Raw genomic sequence first — 18,258 nt, forward strand, 5'->3', positions numbered from 1 at the left:
CAGGAGTATGAGGCTCCAGTCACATTAGATCTGTAGTTAGAAAGCAGAGATGGGGCCTAGGAAGATGGCTTAGTGGTTAAGGTGCTTGATTGCAAAGCCTAAGGACCCATTTTGACTCTCCAGATCCCATGTAAAGCAGATGCGCAAAGGTGAAGCAAGCGCAAGGCAGGAGAAGTCCAGAGGATGGTTTCCCCCAAACACTGGCAGAGGCAGGAGCCTGCCCAGCGGCTATTCAATCCTGGCAAATTGCTTAACCTCTCTGGACCTCAGTCTCACTCTGTCAGCCACATACAGTCAGGGGAGCCTCATTTCTGAAGTGTGTCACTCTCCCAATGTGGGTCCTGAGTCTCACGAGTGACACTCCCACCCCCAGACCCATTAGGCAAAGGAGAATCTAGTATCCGGCAGCTCCTGCCACACAGTGTGACTCTTCTGAGGGCTGTGGTCCGGGAAAGATGCTCAAGTGGGCTTTGCTTATCTGGCTGCTGGGGACGAGGCAGGCACATGAGAATGCCCGGGGCATTGCACTCCCAGGGTGGGGCCTGAGGTTAGAGGAGAGATACCAGCCCAGTGCCAGGCTGGGGGCATGAGTGGGGCGGAGGAGGAAGAGGAGGAGCAGGGTGCCACTGGCAGCCAGGAAACGTCTGCCCGCCAGCTTCGGGAGTTCTGGAACTCATGAGCTTCCTGCGGGCGGTGCATTCGGTGACCTCAGCCCACAGACATTTGGGGACAGTCCCCCCCAGTCCAAATAGGCCAGCCCATTGTCTCCTGGAGCCGGGAACGGTGGCGGCAGTGCGGACCTTTCGGTATGCAAACAGCATCCATTCATTGAACAATGTCTATGGAGCACCCACTTTGTGTGGGCACCATGCCAGGCTTGGGATACTGGGGAGAGCCCTGGAGCCAGCGGCTAGCAGGTCTGTATATTCTAGGCACATCCCCCACCTCCCCCCCCACTGCAGCTGGAGCCCCGTGGAGTTCTTGGCTTGCTGTTCTGGTTGGGATAGCTGAGCACCTCACTGAAGGGCCTGCACAGGGCTGGGGATGTGGCTTGGTTGGTAGAGTGCTTGTCTTATGTGGGCAAAGCCCAGGGCACCATCTAAACTGGCAATACAGGAGCATACCTATAATCACAGCCCTCAAGACCTGGAGGCAGGAGGAGGATCAGATGTTTAAGGTTGTGCTTGGTCACCTAGGGAGTGTGAGGCCAGCCTGGGCTACATGAAACCTTGTCTCAAAAAAAAAAAAAAAAAGCCAGCCATGGTGGCACGCGCCTTTAATCCCAGCAATTTGGGAGGCAGAGGTAGGAGGATTGCCGTGAGTTCAAGTCCACTCTACTACATAGTGAATTTCAGGTCAGTCTGAACTAGAGTGAAACTCTACCTTGAAAATCCCAAAATAAAATAAAATAGGGCTGAAGAGATGGCTCAGTGGTTAAGGTGCTTGCCTGAAAATTCTAAAGACCTGGGTTCAGTTCCCCAGTACCCACATAAAGCCAGGTGCACAGAGTGGTATATGCATCTGGAGTTCATTTGCAGTGAGGCCCTGGCATCTCATTCTTTCTTCTCTCTCTCCTTCTGCTTGAAGTAAATAAATAACTATTTTAAAAAATAGGCCGGGCATGATGGTGCATGCCTTTAATCCCAGCACTTGGGGGCCAGCGGTAGGAGGATCACTATGAATTCAAGGCTACCCTGAGACTACATAGTGTATTCCAGGGCCTGGGCTAGTGTGAGACCCTACTTCAAAAACCAAAATAATAAATAAATAAATAAATCAAAGAGCTGGGCATGGTGGCACACATGCTTAATCCCAGTATTTTGGAAGCAGAGATAGGAGGACTGCTGAATTTGAGGCCAGCCCAGGACTAGAGAGTGAGTTTTAGGTCAGCCTGGAGTAGAGCAAGACACTACCTTGAAAAAGAAAAATGAGCCAGGCATGGTGGAGCAGGCCTTTAATGCCAGCACTTGGGAGGAAGAGGAGGATCTCGGTGAGTTCAAGGCCACCCTGAGACTACAGAGTGAATTCCAGGTCAGCCTGGACCAAAATGAGACCCCACTTCAAAAAACAAAGAAAGAAAGAAAGAAAGAAAAGATTCTATTTCTCACTGGCTTTGTAGCTTCGGACAGGCCCCCCACATCCCTCTGAGCCCCAGTTTGATCCCCTGCACAAGCAGACTGAGGGAATCTAAGAGAACCACATGTAGTCACTGGGACAGCGGATGTGAAACTGCTCAGTGGCAGGAGCAAGAGGCTTGAGAAGCCTTCCTTGGGGGCATCATCCCGCAGAGCTCCCCAGCCAGACAGGACTTTGGGGGGGGGTCACTGAATCTGTGCCCCTTTGTCCAGGCCTGGTCACTTGAGGTCACCTGCTCGAACTGATAGGGCACTGTTGTGAAGGGCCAGCTAGGGCACAAGATCTGGCACCTCGCACTCCTCCCTCAGGGACTTGAGGAGCTTGGGGCAAGAAAGGCAAGTCCTTGACCAGATAACCAGACCAGTGCAGGCCACCAAGGGACAGAGCGTCTGCTTACCCTCCGCCATACTGATCTCTCCTGTCTGAACTCATTTGATAGGCAAATAGCTTTGCCAAGGGCTCTTCTCCCCCTGCCGCAGACGGGCAGGTGAGGAGACCCCGCCTTGGGCCGACTTCCCAAAGCCCTGTAAGCTGCTCAGTGATGGGGGAATATCAGACCTTGCAGGGGCCCCCAGTTCTTCTCTTGGTGCCTCCCGAACCTGGCAGAGGAGCGACACCGTTATTTTTGCACAGTTGGGCGACCTGCCAAGCCTGTACCCCGAGACCCCTGTATCCCTGCTGCCCTTCCAGCTGCGGTTCCCACACCCACCTCCAGCCCAGCCGGAGCGGATGGCGCGGCACGCCCCGCGTGGACAGCGGGGGCAGGAAGGCCGGCCCAGCCTGTCAGAGGAGGCACACTGCTCACCAGATCCTGGGCCGAGCCCTCCAGCACCCTGGTCTCTTTTCATTCCTGCACAAGAGACGGGAGTGAGGATCCTTTTCAGGGCAGAATTTAAAGATTCTCTGGGGCTGGAGAGATGACTCAGCAGTTAAAGGGGATTGCTTGCAGAGCTTACTGGCCCAGGTTCGATTCCCCAGTACCCATGTAAAGCCAGATGTGCAAAGTGGCGTGTGCATCTGGAGTTTGTTTGAAGTGGCTGGATGCCCTTGCGCACCCATTCTCTCTATCTCTCTCTGCTTGCAAATAAATAAAAATATAGAGCCAGGCGTGGTGGTACACAACTTTAATCCCAGCAATTGAGAGGCACAGGTAGGAAGGTTGCTGTGAGTCCGAGGCCACCTTGAGACTACGTAGTGAATTCCAGGTCAGTCCAGGCTACAGCAAGACCCTACCTCAAGAAAACAAAACAGCTGGGCTTTGAGGCACACTCCTTAAATCCCAGCACTGGGAAGGCAGAGGTAGGAGGATCGTCGTGAGTTCGAGGCCACCCTGAGACTCCATAGTGAATTCCAGGTCAGCCTGGGCTAGGGTGAGACTCTACCTTAAAAGAGAAAAATTAAATTAAATTAAAAAAAAATAAATTTTCTGAAGACATTAGACTGAAATCAATGCACGTGTGTCCCCAGGGCAGCATTCCTGGTTCCATTTCCAGTGTGCTTGTAAGTGTGAGTAGATGTGAGTGAGTGTGAATCCATGCACTAGCGAGTGTGGTTGGTGTGTGGCTGGGTGAGTGTGTGTGAGCACATATGCATGAGTGTGTATGTGTGTGTGTGCACGTGTATTAGGGTGATCAGGCATGTGACTGTGTGTGAGTGAGCACGTGTGTGTGTGTGGTGTGAGAACGTGTGTATGACTGTGGTGTGTACACGTGCTCAGTACATGTTGACTGAATGGAGCTAAAGTACAAACTACAATAAGGGGCAGTGGGACGGTTTCCTAGAGGAGGGGTCATTCATACTGGGCTTTTCATCTTACGTTATTCGTTGAAAATTTTTATTCTTATTTATTTATTTACAAGAAGAGAAAGAGAGCGAGAATAGGTGTGCCAAGGCCTCCAGCCACTGCAAACAAACTCCAGACACATGCACCCCATTGTGCATCTGGCTTACATGGGTCCTGGGGAATCAAACCTGGGTCCTTTGGTTTCGCAGGCAAACGCCTTAACCACTAAGCCATCCCTCCAGCCCCCACAGACATTTTTTTAAAAAAGATTTATTTATTTATTTATTAGTCAGAGAAGGAGAGAGAGAGAGAGAGAATGGGCATGCCAGGTCTTCTAGCCATTGCAAACAAACTGCACACATATGTGACACCATGTGCATCTGGCTTATGTGGGACCTGGAGAATCAAACCTGGGTCCTTAGGCTTGGCAGGCATGCACCTTAACCACTAAGCCATCTCTCCAGCCCACAGTCACAGATTTTTGGCTAGGTTTTCAATATCAGCACAACCTCCCACCTGTGTGGAGCAGGCTTCTAATCCAACCAGAGGGTGGTTGGTTACCCGCATAACACTAATGCCATCATTGCACCCGTGGGCACATCGTGCCTGGCTGGTCAGTGGTATAACAGGCAGGATCCATTGCTGGGCAAGACTATAGATGAATTTTCTCCCTCTCCCCACCCCCAACAGTGGGCATAGCATTTTCCACATGACAGCCAGCCACAAGGAAGCTTTCAGCTCAGTTCCAGCTTGATTTCTCTGTGTCCACAAATGAAACACACAGTGTCTTCAGCAATAGAGTCTAACCACCTGCTTCTGATGGGCAACCAAGAACTTTGGCAATAACCTGTATTGTTTGGGGGATCTCAGGGGCCTCCCTGACCAACAGTTTACTGGGAGGCATCCCACTCCCGGCACTGGAATTTTCCTGTTGCTTCTGGAAGAGCATTATCCACACAATTTTTAAATTCTTTAATATTTTCAATTCTTTAATATTGTATTTATTTATTTATTTGAAAGGAGAGAGAGAGACAGGTTTTGAGAGAGAATGGGCACACCAGGGCTTCTAGCCACAGTGAAGGAACTCCAGATGCACGTGCCACCCTGTGCAGCTGGCTTTCGTGGGTCTAGGGGAATCGAACCTAGGTCCTGTGGCTTTGCAGGCAAGCGCCTTAACCGCTAAGCCATCACTCCAGCCCATCAAACTTTTTTTTTGTTACTCTACTGAGCTGGGATGGTTGCTCAGCAGTCCTTTGCATCTTCCACTTGTCCACTGAGCCTCGGCCCAGGCTGATGAGGACCACAGCAGGGAAGGCTCCAGCTTCTTACCTCCTCCCTGCGAACTCCAGCCCTCATTCGAACTCTGAGCAGTGTCGGGACACACAGAGGAAGTGGCCGGGCGCGGAAGGCAGCGTGGGGCGGGCCGCCGGCCTCCGGTCCTGTTTACACAGCAAGGCGGACAGGCCGGCAGAACTTGGCGGCAAGCGCGCTTCTGCCTCTGAGAACAGAAAGGGACTGGAAGGGGCTGGCAGAGCCTGGCTGGGCCAGGCGCAGGGAGGCCCTGTGCCAACGGGAAAGTCAAATCTAAAGAGTGTTTCCTCCCGGCCAGTCGGCCCCAGACTTTTGTCTCCAGTCTGAGCAGTTCCTCCCGTGATTCATGATCAGCGAGAACTTATAAATAGAGCCCACCTCAGCCTCGCATAGCAGCCATCAGGGGACCAGGCAGGGTGGCCAGGGGGCCGTTGAGGAGAGGTCCCAAGGAACCAGGGGTTCTGGGTGATGCTGGCTGGAAGGCCTGGTGCCTCTGGGCTTTCTATGAGGGAGAGGGTAAGAGGACCATGGAAGAAATTAGCATTTTGAAATAGCCAAGGTTTTCAAACTTTTCTTTTGCATGCATGCGTGTGTGTGTGTTTGTATGTATGCATGGATATATGCATGTGTGTGCACACGTGTGTTGAGGCCAGAGGTTGATATGGGTGGGGGGTGTTGCAGTCAGGTTCTCATTGCTGGCAGAAGTTACCCAACCAAGAGCAGCTTGGGGGAAAAAGAGGTTTATTTTGGCTTACAGACTCGAGGGGAAGCTCCACGATGGCAGGGGAAAACAGCGACATGAGCAGAGGGTGGACATCACCCCCTGGCCAACATCAGGTGGACAACAGCAATAGGAGAGTGTGCCAAACACTGGCAAGGGGACACTGGCTATAATACCCATAAGCCCGCCCCAACAATACACTCCCTCCAGGAGGTGTTAATTCCTAAATCTCCATCAGCTGGGAACCTAGCCTTCAGAACAGCTAAGCTTATGGGGGACACCTGAACCAAACCAACACAGTGGTCTTCCTCAGTCACTTTCCACCTTACTCTGAGACAGAGTCTCTTGCTGACCGGTAAGCTTACTGATTTGGCTAAACTAGGTAGCCAGTGAGGCCTGGAGATCCTGTCTCCATCTCCCCAGTGCTGGGCTTATAGGAATGCACCACCATGCTCAGCATTTCATGTAGCCCAGACTGGACTTGAACTTGCTACGTACCTGAGGGTGACCTTGAATTTCTGGTCTCCTGACACCACCTCCCAATATGCTGGGGTTACAGTATGGGTACATCAGGGCCTCTAGCCACTGCAAATGAACTCCGCATGCATGCGCTACTTTGTGCATCTGGCTTACATGGGTATTGGGGAATCAAATCTGGGTTGTTAGGCTTTGCAGGCAAGTGACTTAACCACTGAACCATCTCTCCAGGCTCCTGTTTTATTTATTTATTTTTTAACCCCACGGAAGTGGGTTTCCCACTGCCAGTCCTTCTGCCTCTTCACTGAGATTTCTGAAATAGCCAGTGTCAGGATTCCTGACTTATTACTGGACTCCAGACCCGTCTGCCTGAGATGTGTCCTTTGTCATAGGATGGTGTTGTGGGTCCCTAACCTTGGACACAGTAAGGACCACTAACAAGAAAATGTCGTCATGCCAGTCACCACAAACACTGCTCTGCATCGTGTGCAAGGTAATCAACCTTGAATTTCTTTTCTTTTCTTTCTTTCTTTCTTTCTTTTTTTGTTTTTTCAAGGTAGGGTCTCATCCTAGCCCAGGCTGGCCTCAAACTCATGGCAATCCTCCTACCTCTGCCTCCCAAGTGCTGGAATTAATGGTGTGAGACACCACACCTGGCATTTCCTTTTAATTTTTTTTAAAAATATTTATTTATTTATTTATTTATTTGAGAGTAACAGACAGAGAGAAAGATAGAGAGAGAATGGGCATATCAGGGCCTCCAGCCACTGCAAACGAACTCCAGATGCATGTGCCCCCTTGTGCATCTGGCTAAGGTGGGTCCTGGGGATTTGAGCCTTGAACCTGGGTCCTTAGGCTTCACAGGCAAGCGCTTAACCGCTAAGCCATCTCTCCAGCCCCTAAAATATTTTTAAAATTTTTACTTATTTGAGAAAGACAGAGCAAAAGGCAGATGGAGAGAATGAGCGCATCAGGGCCTCCAGCCACTGCAGACAAACTCCAGACACATGGCGCCACCTTGTGCATCTGACTTACATGGGTCCTGGGGAATTGAGCCTCCAACCGCGGTCCTTAGGTTTCACAGGCAAGTGCTTAACCGCTAAGCCATCTCTCTAGCCCCCATTTCCTCTTTTTTTTTTTTTTTTTTTGATGACGGAATTGAGGCTCAGAGAAGGTACATACCTGGCACAAGGCCACACAGCAGGCACACTGAGACGATGGGCTTTGCCACTGCATTTTTATCTGTCTTCCCACTCCCCCACACCCGCTTGCTGTGTGATCTCAGTTGAGGCTTTCCCTCAACTGCTGTGGTGCAATGGGCCCAAGGATGTCGGGGTGGAAGGCAGGGGCCAGCTTTCCAGCCCGGAAAGAACTTTTCTACATCACAACCTGAACGGAAGCGGCTGCAGCAGCCAAGCCAGAGTCCCCAGATCTTTCTGGATCTTTCTGGACTCCAAGATGGGTCTCAAAGTTCTTTGGATCTCGGTTGAATTCAGGCCTCTCGAACACCTGCAGTGACAGACCATGGCCACTAGGGGGAACCGCGCAGGCCGCTGCGCTCTCATGGAAGCCTTTGCAGAGAGCCTTCCACCTCCTCTGCTCTGAGCGCGCGCCCTCTGTCACCCCAGGAGCTGCTGCCCGATGTCGACCCAGCCCAGGCGGGCCGCTGCATACCCGGCTATGTGACCAGTCCTTTGAACAAGGTTTTTGCCAAGGGACAGTGACAGAAAGAGTTGCTGGGTCTCGCTGGACCTCAGTCTCCACTTTGGTTGGATGCCCTTTCTGGTCTGGGTTTCAGGTCAGATCCTGTGCCTCAGTTTCTGCATCTGTGAAGTTAATGAGGTGTGACTTAGCCAGCAGGTGTTCAGCTCCCTTGCTTGGCCTAGGGACAGCAGAACTGGCCCCTGGAGAAGGAGGAGACCCCGGGGCTCCTTTACAGGGGGGGACCGTGAGGACAGCTGAGCTCTCCTCCCCTCTGCGCAAAGGCCTCACACAGAAAGCCCTGTGAGCAAGGACTGCGGGTGGTGGGGGCAGGATGCGAACCCCGTAGGACCCTACCAAGTGGAATGCCATCATGTCCAAGGCTAAGGAGCCTCCCTCTTTTATTTTTTAATTTTTATTCATTTTTATTTATATATTTGAGAGTGACAGAGAGAGAAAGAGCAGATGGAGAGAGGGAGAGAGGGAGAGAGAGAGGGAGAGAATGGGCGCGCCAGGGCCTCCAGCCACTGCAAAGGAACTCCAGATGCGTGCGCCACCATGTGCATCTGGCTAACGTGGGTCCTGGGGAACCGAGCCTCGAACCGGGGTCCTTAGGCTTCACAGGCAAGCGCTTAACCAGCCCAGGAGCCTCCCTCTTATGAGGGACAGCTACCCTTCAAGTATTCCCATGGAAAAGCCCCTCAGGGCTCACCTGCTCAGGGCCCGCCCCCAGGGCATATCTGCAAAGGTTCAACCCTCTTCAGAGGGTGTTTTTTTTTTACTTAGGAAATAAGAAAACCTCTGTTCTTGTTAATTAGTGGGCTCCTAGAAACCCTCTCCCAGCTTGGGATGTGTGTGGGTGCAGGAGAAAAACAACAACAATATAACATAAAAATTTGGAACTCCAGATACATTTGGCAGGACTAGCCTCTCGTGTGGGGAGGAGGGACTTATCACCCCATATTAGTAACCGCCTAGAACCCCAGGTCAATAACATGCAAATTCAGGGCAAAGCACGCTGGGAACGTGAACTCATTCATAATATATTCACATTCATCTTTAATCCCAGCACTTGGAGTGGGATTAGAGATCTGAGGTAAGAAGATCACAGCGAGTTCAAGGCCAGCCTGGGCTTCTTAGTGCGTTTCAAGTCCGTTTTTTTTTTTTTTTGTGTGTGGGGGGGAGCAAGAGTGAGATACTGCCTCAAAAAAAATCAAAACCATATTCATATATTCAACTGTGACTGTTGCCTTTTGCCTAGAGCAGATCTCAGAGGAGCAGAAAAGAGGGGCCTGTGAGCTGGTGGGCGCGGGTGGGGAGGGGCTGGGAGAGGGTGTGTGTTGAATGGAAGAACAGAGTCCAGGGCCCTAGGGTCTCTCACACACTGGAGGAAAACAGGGGCATCTGTTATGTGGGAGAAACTGGGTGGTAGTGAGGGCGGCCACTCAGTCTCTGAGAGTCAGTGCCTGTAACCTGGGTGACAGGGCCACAGCAAACACCATGAAAGGGCAGGCCCATAGGCCCAGCCCCACACGCCTCCCTGCAGAGACCCCAAACTGCTCTTCTTTCTCTCCCAGCCCACTGAGGCCCTAGGCAGGGGAAGAGACTGGGAACTGGCACACTCTTGACTTAGATTCTTCCCGCAGCTGTATTGAGGCCTACCGCACTCCTGGCTCTGTGACTCTGGGCAAGTTACAGACCCTCTCTGAGCTCAGTGTTTCTTATCTGTAAGATGCGGTTCATGAACAGACTTAAAACTGTAGGAAATAGCTGGGCGTGGTGGCGCACACCTTTAATCCCAGCACTCGGGAGGCAGAGGTAGGAGGATCGCCGTGAGTTCAAGGCCACCCTGAGACTCCATAGTGAATTCCAGGTCAGCCTGGGCTAGAGTGAGACCCTACCTCGAAAAACCAAAAACAAAACAACAACAACAACAAAAAAACTATGACATAGAATCATGATAGGCCTAACACACCTGTCAGTGTGATCAATGACTGCTGTATGACCAAGGAGTCGAACCTTGCTCTGGGCACAGTTCCAAAGGCAGCTTAAAAAAAAAAAAAAAAAAAAAAAAAAAGGCCAGGCTGGGGAGGTGGCTCAGTGAGGAAGGGCTGCAGGGGCTCGGGCAGGATGGGACCTAAGTTTGATCCCCAACACCCTCCGGAAAAGCCCAGTGTGGCTGCACATGCCTGTAGCTGCTAGTGCTGAGGGACGAAGACGGGAGAATCACGGGAGCTGGTCAGCCAGCCTTACCAAAGGAAAAGAAAAACAGGGCTGGTGGGATGGCCTAGCGGTCAAGGCGCTTGCCTGCAAAGCCAAAGGACCCAGGTTTGAGTCCCCAGGACCCACGTTAGCCAGATGCACAAGGGGGCGAATGTGTTTGGAGTTCATTTGCAGTGGCTGGAGGCCCTGGTGTTCCCATTCTCTCTCCCCCTCTTTCTCTGTCAGATAAATAAATAAATAAAATATTAAATAACAAAAACCGGGAAGCTCCAAGTTCAGCCAAAGACTGTCTCAGGGAAGTATGGCAGAGGAAGGTGCCCAGCGTGTTCCTCTGGGCGCCTGACATGTGCGCTCAAGGGAGCCTTGGAGGTGGGAGGGAAGGGCTCATTGGAAGAGTGAGGCGGCCTTTAATCCCAGCAGAGGTAGGAGGATCACCATGAGTTCGAAGCCGTGACTACATAGTGAATTCCAAATCCAGGTCAGTCTAAGCTAAAGTGAGACCGTATCTCAAAAAACCGAAAAGAAAAAAAAGTGAGGCTGATCAAAGAGCAGTGAGAGGAGAGAAAGAGAGTAAGCGAGGAGAGAAAGAGGGAGGAGAGAGAGAGGAAACAGGAGAGGAAGAGAGGGATAGAGGACAGAGAAGAGGGGAGGAAAGGGTGAGGGCAGAGAGCCAAGGGCAGAGGGGGAGAGAGAGAGAGAGAGAGAGAGAGAGAGAGAGAGAGAGAGAGAGAGAGAGCCCTTGAGAGGAAGAGAGACCAGCCCCCACTGTGCCAGGGAAAAGGCTGGTGCACTCTGGCAGGTACCAGGTCAGGTGGGGCGGAGGTTGGAGGTGTCTGACTTGGGCAGTGGGTGAGGCAAAGGAAGATTCCCTCGGAGAGAGAATGTCCACTCACCCCCAGACTTGCTCCTGGGGTGAGGGGTACTCAGGTCCAGAGTGGGTTGGGGGCTGCCCCTGGGAGGCCTCTCCCAGCCCAGCCTTCCTTCCCCAGCCCTCCTTGCCAGCCCTGTGTGGCAGCCAACTGGATTTTCTGTGGAGAATTTGAGGAATTTGCAAAAGCAGAATGCAAGTGTCAGTCGTGGAGATTCCTGGGCAGCGTCCAGCGGGCTGGCGGCGGGGCGGGGGCGGGGGCCGGGCCAGGGCGAGTCCGCGGTCCCCAGCAGCCGGGCGGGCGGACGGGGGGCCCCAGCGATCCCGCGGGCAGGGTGGGGGCGCCGATGCCTCCCGGGCCGCGGCGTCGCGCAGTCTCGGAGCCCGAGCGCGGCCCGTTATCTGCAGCGCCGCCGCCCGCGCGCTTCCCGCCTTATCAGCGCCGCCCGCGCCCAGCGCGCCCGCCACGGCCGCAGGAGACCGGGCGCCAGCGAGGGGCACCGCCTGCGCAGACCCTCCCCTCTGCCCCGGCCGTCCGCCTCCCCTGTGTCCCCTTCCTCCTCCATCCTCCTCTTCCTCCCACAGTCCCTCCTCCTCCCCTGTGTCCCCTTCCTCCTCCATCCTCCTCTTCCTCCCACAGTCCCTCCTCCTCCCCTGTGTCCCCTTCCTCCTCCATCCTCCTCATCCTCTCACACTCCCTCCTCCTCCCCTGTGTCCCCTTCCTCCTCCATCCTCCTCTTCCTCCCACACTCCCTCCTCCTCCCCTGTGTCCCCTTCCTCCTCCATCCTCCTCTTCCTCCCACAGTCCCTCCTCCTCCCCTGTGTCCCCTTCCTCCTCCTCCTCCTCTCACAGTCCCTCCTCCTCCCCTGTGTCCCCTTCCTCCTCCATCCTCCTCTTCCTCCCACAGTCCCTCCTCCTCCCCTGTGTCCCCTTCCTCCTCCATCCTCCTCTTCCTCCCACAGTCCCTCCTCCTCCCCTGTGTCCCCTTCCTCCTCCATCCTCCTCATCCTCCCACACTCCCTCCTCCTCCCCTGTGTCCCCTTCCTCCTCCATCCTCCTCATCCTCCCACACTCCCTCCTCCTCCCCTGTGTCCCCTTCCTCCTCCATCCTCCTCGTCCTCCCACAGTCCCTCCTCCTCCCCTGTGTCCCCTTCCTCCTCCATCCTCCTCTTCCTCCCACACTCCCTCCTCCTCCCCTGTGTCCCCTTCCTCCTCCATCCTCCTCGTCCTCCCACAGTCCCTCCTCCTCCCCTGTGTCCCCTTCCTCCTCCATCCTCCTCGTCCTCCCACACTCCCTCCTCCTCCCCTGTGTCCCCTTCCTCCTCCATCCTCCTCGTCCTCCCACACTCCCTCCTCCTCCCCTGTGTCCCCTTCCTCCTCCATCCTCCTCGTCCTCTCACACTCCCTCCTCCTCCCCTGTGTCCCCTTCCTCCTCCATCCTCCTCGTCCTCCCACACTCCCTCCTCCTCCCCTGTGTCCCCTTCCTCCTCCATCCTCCTCATCCTCCCACACTCCCTCCTCCTCCCCTGTGTCCCCTTCCTCCTCCATCCTCCTCGTCCTCCCACACTCCCTCCTCCTCCCCTGTGTCCCCTTCCTCCTCCATCCTCCTCGTCCTCCCACACTCCCTCCTCCTCCCCTGTGTCCCCTTCCTCCTCCATCCTCCTCGTCCTCCCACAGTCCCTCCTCCTCCCCTGTGTGCCCTTCCTCCTCCATCCTCCTCGTCCTCCCACACTCCCTCCTCCTCCCCTGTGTCCCCTTCCTCCTCCATCCTCCTCATCCTCTCACACTCCTTCCTCCTCCCCTGTGTCCCCTTCCTCCTCCATCCTCCTCATCCTCTCACACTCCCTCCTCCTCCCCTGTGTCCCCTTCCTCCTCCATCCTCCTCGTCCTCTCACACTCCCTCCTCCTCCCCTGTGTCCCCTTCCTCCTCCATCCTCCTCGTCCTCCCACACTCCCTCCTCCTCCCCTGTGTCCCCTTCCTCCTCCATCCTCCTCATCCTCCCACACTCCTTCCTCCTCCCCTGTGTCCCCTTTCCTCCACCAACACTCCGTTTCTCTGGAAGCTCCCCGTTTCCCCTGACATCCCTCTTTCTCCGTGTGTCCCTTTCTTTCCTTCTCCCTCTTCCCTGATGCCCTTCTTCCTGACATCCCCTCCGCTTCTGCTTCCCTCTCCTCCTCATCCTCTCCTCCTCATCTATATATATCGTGGTCCTCCACTGGTTCTCCACTGCAGCCCTCGGTCCATCCTCACGGCTCTATCGGGTCTCTATGCAGGCATCCAGCAAACCTGCTTCACACTGTTCATGGCCATTTCCAAAACACAAGTCTGTGTTGCAAACTCAATGACCCTCTCTTTCCTGCATTTATTTATTTATTTATTTATTTTGAGGTAGGGTCTCACTCTAGCCCAGGCAGACCTGGAATTCACTATGAAGTCTCAGATGGACTCAAACTCACAGCAATCCTCCTACCTCTGCCTCCAAAGTGCTGAGATTAAAGGTGTGTGCCACCACGCCTGGCTCTTTCCTGCATTTGTTATACCTCACAATACCAGGTAGGGTGCATATTTGTTAATCCAGGGGGTCATAAAGCAGCCTTTGAAGAACGGGACACTCCTTGAGCACTCAGGCCCCTTCAAAAACTGTATTCTTCCTGTTGCCTCAGTTCACGTCAGTTGGCCCAATCTCAATGGTTGTAATCTCTCGAACAAGTGCAGCTTGAATGGGTAGCAGTTTAGGCCCAAAGATTTCATTTTTTTTTTTTTTTTTCCGAGGTAGGGTCTCACTTTAGATCAGGCTGACCTGGAGTTCCCTATGGAGTCTCAGGATGGCCTGGAACTCATGGCAATCCTCCTGCCTCTGCCTCCCAATGGCTGGGATTAAAGGCGTGCACCACCACGCCCAGCTCCAAAGATTTCATTTTTTATGTGCAATCCATTTCTAAGCATTGCAGCCCTGCACAAGTTCTAAGGACACAGCTATTACAGTAAGCCTCTCACACAAACTGCTTCCAGCTCAATCCAGGCAAAGCTCTTTCTGATCATCATAAACCAAACCTCACAGTCCATAGCTTGTACTGCATTCAGTTCTGTCCATCAAGCTGTGCTTACAGCACTTCAAGGCATCTCTTAGGCAAAGGTTTCAAGACCTTCCACATTCCTGTTGAAAATCAGCTCCAAAATGCCAAAGCCGCACAGTCAGGTGTCTAGTGGCAATCCCACTCCTCGGTACCAACATTACTGTTGCAGCCAAGTTCTCATTGCTGGTAGAAATCGCCCAACCAAGAGAAGCTTGTGGGAAAAAATAAAAAAGAGGTTTATTTTGGTTTACAGGCTCGAGGGGGAAGCTCCATGATGGCAGGGGAAAATGATGGCATGAGCAGAGGGTGGACATCACCCCCTGGCCAACATCAGGTGGCCAACAGGAACAGGAGAGTGTGCCAAACACTGGCAAGGGGAAACTGGCTATAAAGCTTATAAACCCACCCCCAACAATACACCGCCTCCAGGAGGCTTATAATATCCAATTGCCATCAGCTGGGGAGACTAGCATTCAGAACACCTAAGCTTATGGGGGACACCTGAATCAAACCACCATGCCCAGCTCCTTTTTTTTTTTTTTGAGATCGTTTCATTTTTATTTGAGAGAAAGAAAAGTCAGATAGAGAATGGATGTGCCAATATCTCCAGCTGGTGCAAACAAACTCCAGATGCACGCACCCCCTTGTGCATCTGGCTTAGGTAGGTCCTGGGGAATTGAATCTGGGTCCTTTGGCTTTGCAGGCAAGTGCCTTAAGCACTAAGCCATCTCTCCAGCCCTCTTGTTTTTGTGAGATAGGGTCTCACTCTAGCCAAGTCTGACCTGGAATTCACTATAGTCTCAGGCTGGCCTTGATTTCACAGCAACTCTCCTACCTTTCCCAAGTGCTGGGATTAAAGGCATGCATCACCACGCCCCACTAACTCTGAACTTTTGATCCTCTTGCTTCCATCTACTAGTACAGGGTTACAGGCTTGTATCACCACACCTGGCACCATATAACTTTCTAGGTTTTTGTTTTGTTTTCCAGGTAGGGTCTTGCTCTCACCCAGGCCAACCTGGAATTCCTTATGTAGTCTTAGGCTGTCCTCAAACCCATGGCAATACTACCTTGGCCTCCAGAGTGCTGAGATTAAAGACATGTGCCACCATGACCAGCTCTAGTTTTGTTTTTTGAGACAAGGTCTCACTGTGTACATTTAGTCCAGGCTGCTGTATAACTTGCTATATTTTCTAGTTGGCCTTGAATTCATGATCCTACCTCACCACCTGCAGAGGCCACCACATCAGGTTATTTTTGTATTCTCTCCAATCCCATTTAAAAAATATTTAATTTTTTTTTAATGAGAAAAATATAGAGATAGATGATAAAGAGAGTGAGAGACACCAGGCATTGGAGAGTATGCCTTAATCCCCTCACTTGGGAGGCAGAGGTAGGAGGATCGCTTTGAGAGAGACAATGGACACATCAGGGCCTCCAGCCACTGCAAACACACACCAGATGCATGTACCAGCTACCATGTGCATCTGGCTTACGAGAGTTCTGGGGAATCAAACCTGGGTCCTTAGGTTTTGCAGGCAAGCATCTTAAATGCTAAACCATCTCTCCAGCCGCCCCCCTTTTATTTTTGAGGTGAGTCTCGCTCCAGCCCAGGCTGACCTGGAATTCACTATGTAATCTGAGGATGGTCTCGAACTCAAAGTGGTCTTACTACCTCAGCCTCCTGAGAAGTGCTGGGATTAAAGGCCAATTTTTTGTATTCCTTATCCCTACATTTTAAGTTATATTCTATTTTTCTTTCTTTTTTTTTTTTTTTTGATTTTTTGAATTTTTTTGAGGTAGGGTCTCGCTCTAGCCCAGGCTGACCTGGAATTCACTATGGAGTCTCAGGGTGGCCTCAAACTCTCGGCGATCCTCCTACCTCTGCCTCCCAAGTGCTGGGATTAAAGGCGTGCGCCACCACGCCCGGCTTTAAGTTATATTCTACATTCTAAGGATACCCAGACCATATATTAGGACATAGCCAGAGACAGTCTGCAACAGGTTATTGAAAGCTCTTGAACTAGAGGCTAAGTAAACCCCGCCCTTCAAACTGACACACTATGTACAATGAAATACAATGTAATAAGGAAGAGACAAGGTGGAGGTGAAGCTCAGTGGTAGAGCACTTGCCTAGCATATACACGTGCCCTTAGTTCAATACACAGCCCTGCAAAGGAAAAGAGAACAAAAAGAGCCTGGCATGATGACACAGGCCATTAATCCCAGCACATGGGAGGCTGAGGTAGGAGGATCACTGAGTGTGTGGCAAGCCTGGGCTATATATAGAGTTCCAGGTCAGCCCATCTTAGGCTAGGGTGAGACCTGGCTTCAAAAAAAAAATAACAAAACAAACAACAAACAACAACAAAAACACCATAGTGACATAGCTCTAAAACAGCAATTTGGTGTCAGTGTTAGAGTGGAACAGTATTTGCCTAGCATATGCAAAGTCCCGGGTTTGCCCTACAGCACTAAAAACAAAATTAAACAATACAATGACCCTTTAAGAAAGCCATGAACTCAGCCAGTTCTCCAACTAAAACTGCATGTCCACTTCACATGTCATCAGGAGGTATGTTCACAGAGTAGTTCAGGAAGACGTCCAAAGCTTGCGGAGTGTTAAGATACTTAGAGTTTTCCCCAACAGTTTCCAAACTGGCCTCTAAATCATTTCCAGAGAAATGCCGCTGGAACTGCATGTAGGGCTGCAGAGAGTCTTCTCCAGAGTTATGGAACGGAGCACCCCAGGGCTGACTGCTCCACACTTTGGAGTACGAGGCCGGAGTGCTCCAGGAATGGCTGCTCCAAGCTGGGTTGTTCCAGGTCTGGTTGCTCCACACTGGAAGGTTTCCAGATGGGTTCACCAGGAACCCTGGGAGATAGCTGGAATGGAGGCCTGGATATTCTATAGATGTTCTGAGTTACACTATTGCTAGTCTTTGACCAGTTGTTTTTCTGCCATGGCTTATATTTCATTCATTGATTTTGGAACCAGGTTTTAACCTGTTTGAGCTAAGGTTCAGACTGCTGGAAAGTTCTTGCATCTGCTGCAGGCTGAGGTACTTCTGTCTCTGAAACCTCTGGTCGAGTTCGCACAGCTGAGCCTGAGAGAACACAGTTCTCACCTTCTGCTTCTTGACTTGGATCTTACTCTCTTCTTTCTTTCCCTTGCCCTCCTCAGAGCTGGAACCAGGAAGTTCCAGTTTGGGACTGGTGGAAGAATCAGGGCTGTCCTGAACAGGTAGGTTCACAGAGGAAGGAAGAAGAGAGGCAGTTTCTGTGTGATGCATCTCAGTAGAAGGTATTTGTAAGGAGAAGCAATTTTCCTCAGACCCATAAGTCACAGGCATTGGTGAGATGTCCTCAGGATCTGATGGTTCTTCAGAACAGGAACTGTGGGAACATGCTGGATCCACACTCATGTTAGTCAGAAGGAAGAAAAAAGCAAGCCAGTGACTATCACAAGAGCCACAGATTTAAGAATCAGGCCCAGGGAAAGATCTTAAAGATAAAACCAACAAAACCCAGAAAATCTCACAGGTAAAATTTTCAGTCAAGAAGAGATAATAATCCTAAGGCGGGGGGAACAACCAACTAAGTGCACTGAAGCCAAAGGCTCTAGATTTATAGCATTAAGTTCCATCATCCTAGGCCCACTCCCCTCCCCTCCCCTCCCCTCCCCTCCCCTCCCCTCCCCTCCCCTCCCCTCCCCTCCCCTCCCCTCCCCTCCCCCCATGCCCCCACACCCTTGTCCCAGCTCCTTTTTAAAAAAATATATTTTATTTATTTGTTTTTTTGAGGAATTGGCAGACAGAGAGAGAGAGAATGAGCATGCCAGGGCCTCCTGCCACTGTAAATGAGAACTTCAGAAGCATGTGCCACCTTGTGCATCTGGTTTACATAGGTCCTGGGGAATCGAACCTGGGTCCTTAGGCTTCTCGGGAAAATGCCTTAAC

General features: G+C 52.0%; 1 pseudogene; it reads right to left on the bottom strand.

The window, feature by feature from the left end:
* Positions 1 to 16,857: 16,857 nt before the first annotated feature.
* LOC101613359 lies at positions 16,858 to 17,724 on the bottom strand (annotated as a pseudogene).
* Between the last annotated feature and the right edge of the window lie 534 nt (positions 17,725 to 18,258).

Source organism: Jaculus jaculus, chromosome 10, assembly GCF_020740685.1.
Source record: "Jaculus jaculus isolate mJacJac1 chromosome 10, mJacJac1.mat.Y.cur, whole genome shotgun sequence".
In the NCBI taxonomy this organism is placed as follows: domain Eukaryota; kingdom Metazoa; phylum Chordata; class Mammalia; order Rodentia; family Dipodidae; genus Jaculus; species Jaculus jaculus.